Raw genomic sequence first — 3118 nt, 5'->3', positions numbered from 1 at the left:
AGGTGCTAAGCAGACTTTACGGGGAACGTTGGGGAGGCAAGAAACTCTCCACAAATAAACTATTCAGTCTACGAAGTGACAAAGATTTTGTGCTTAGCGAAAGAAAGAAATTATATAGTAATAATATATTGTGAATATTTGCCAAAACGGTTCACAAAACACGAGATTAAAATTGGATCAGAAGCAGACAAAAAAAAAACCACACACGAGGCGGTTGCGTAATTGCCTTATTCAATAAACAATTGTATCGGGCCAGTTGTACAATTGTATCGGACACTAAGTGGTCCTGCTTGAACCACTTAGTGTCCGCAGTATGTATTAAATAAAATAAAATAAAATAAAAAAATCTATCTTGGTAGGAAGCGCAGCCACTATTGCACAGAACACACAACACAAGCGCTTGCGTTGTGTGTTCTGTCTAATAGTGGCTGCGCTTCCTACCAAGATGCCTTATTCAGTTCGGGAGATTGGACAATTTTCTTAAAATAAGGAACTAAGACTTCGTACTTCAAATTGGTGAGACTGATCGAAATTTTAATTGAACAGCTTTTCATATTTTGTCAACGTTGTGCCTGACAATGTGAGCGCTGTCATCTCAATGCTGCGTATTATAGCTACAGATAATTCGTTCAGTCCACTAGTTTATTAACAAGCATAACTTTTTCTGTGTTGATGGCCTGAAAATGGGCGTTTTTTTTGTTTTTTATTACTCCAGGGCTTTGAATGCGAGAATACGTAATGTATGAAAATATAAGCACTTCTCGTAAAGAATGTTTGAAGTGACTGGCGGATTTTTACTGCTGCTAGAAGGGGTTCATATCACTGTGTATAATTTTATATGTTTGATTTATCAGTCAATAGTGTATCATTTCAATTCAGAAATGTGAGTTGTTTCTTCCAGCACGGAACGCGATACATGCTAACGCTACCTCCAACTCCAGCACTCTCAGGTAACATGAAGGCAGGGAAATTTGCGTCGAAAGGCTGAGGCGACACAAACCGTAAAATTCCAGGTTCCTGAATGCCAAACAAGTTTCACAAAACGGTGCAATAAAAAATATACATTGTTAACTTCTCCGTACGACCGCGGAAGAACTATATGCATATAAAATGCAAGCAGTTCACTGAAACACATATTATGTACCGCAAACCAAATCAGATCATTCAAGCCAAGGTAATTTCGACATTTAACTGATGTTGAGGGTAATAAGCAAAAAGACAGCAAGACTTTATGCGATGAACGGTACGGACAGAAGCAAGAAACTTTGCTACAGCTAATTTCTGCGTAATAAAATTATTGATATGATAAATGTGTAGAATTTATTTACAAGCGCGCGTTTCTCTTACAGGGAAATGAGTCTCGGGAAACACATACGAAAAATTGCTAGTATAAAAATTCCTAGCGCACGCACTTGGGGGCATTTGAATTGGACTGTTCATGAGTGTTAGTGAGGATTTGCAGTTTGGAGTCCTTAGTCGTATTAGTATTAACAGTTCCTGTCCACATTGTTGGAAGGCTTGCCCTCTGGACACAACTCGTGCTGGATGTCTTCCACGGCCGCCTTCATACGCTGCACTTCTCGGTGCAACACGCTCACAGTTTGCGTCACGACACTCTGCGACTTGCTTCTAGCTTCAGCATGTGCTTTGCGGGCCCGGATGGAAGCTTCCAAAGTCGCCTTCACGTCGGCCACTCGTTGCTCCAAGGTCGATTTGAGCTCGTCGAACTCCCGTCGAACCTCTTCGTCTTTCTTGGCATTCTCTTCGATGACTCTGAGCGTCTGTTCGAGTCGTTCCTTGGCTTCCCTGACGGCGGCCCCCAATTGTTCTTGGGAGTCTAGGCGTTGCTGAGAGACCTCGGCGATTTTCGAACTTAGCTGTTTCTTCTCGGTGGTGGCCTTTTCTAGGTACTGCTTTATGTCGCCCAGTAGCGTTTGGATGCCACGCATTTCGTGTTGCAAAGCCGCAGAACTTGGCGTCGAGGAAGACTTCCGGCTCAGGACGTGGGCCGAACAACGCGACTCCATGTGGTCGATCATGTGTCGCTGAAGAACCGTGGCCGAACACTTGGGGCAGCGCGACGGATGGTGGGCGCACTTTTGGTAAAAATGGTTGGCCATGCTGGAAATTGTGGTGACGGCTTCGCAGCCGTACTCCTTGTTCCAGCATGTCACCTGCAGCATAAACAAAAACACGACCTTTTTGAGATCAAGAAAAAAAAGCTTATGATGCACATGGCGTCTGAAGTTATAATTAAGTTCAAAATGTAAAAGGTGAAAAATAATGCGCTGGTGTGGGGCACGCGTTTAGCTCGAAAGCTACCAAGTTTACAAACTTTTCTATACATGTTGAAAGACTGACATTGTTACTACAGAACACCTGGGAAAATTTCAAATTATGGAAACTCTGTGGGATAGGCAAAATTGAGGTTTACCAAGAAATCTCAACTAACTTAACTTGAAGGAGACTTAGCCGGCCATGTAAAGGAAAATGACAGGTGTAGCTTTTAGGGACAAGAAGATAGTAGAACAAGGCAGAGAACAAACTGTTGTTAAGGAGCCCTTAATGGAAATCATGAAGATTAAGCGTGGGTAGAACACCCTGAACGTAGACAAGATAAACGATGGTCATTACTAGTAACTGACTGAATTGTAAAAGAAGGGAAGTCTGTGACGGAAGACAAAGTGGCAGATTAGAAGTCTGTGGGACAACTAGGCCTCAGTAGGCACGGGTGAAATATGGTGAAAGTGGCTTTTGCCTCGCAATAGTCGCAGTCAGGCTGGTGATGATGATGATGATGGCAATGAAAACGAAGAACCGACGTGTGATATTTCAGTTGTAACATGGTCCCGAACAACAGTTTCCGGTAGTAACAATAATTTTTTAAGCAGCATGAAGGCTTTTTTTTAATATCTCAAATAACTGTCTTTTGATGCAGTTGTTATAGAGTAAAAGCTGTGGAGCTAAATTGACATACCGACTGCTCCAATATTTTATGCTGCAGAAGCTTGGGCTCTCTCTCTTTCGATTGTTCGTTATAGAAAAGCGCAATGGTCTAAACGTGCTGCCTTTCCTTGCTTAGGATAAGACACGCGCAAAGATAAGTGAAGAATAAACA

Source organism: Rhipicephalus microplus, unplaced genomic scaffold (genome assembly GCF_043290135.1).
Source record: "Rhipicephalus microplus isolate Deutch F79 unplaced genomic scaffold, USDA_Rmic scaffold_295, whole genome shotgun sequence".
In the NCBI taxonomy this organism is placed as follows: Eukaryota; Metazoa; Arthropoda; class Arachnida; order Ixodida; family Ixodidae; genus Rhipicephalus; species Rhipicephalus microplus.
The sequence above is the reverse complement of the archived record's forward strand: the minus strand, read 5'-3'. Positions refer to the sequence as shown.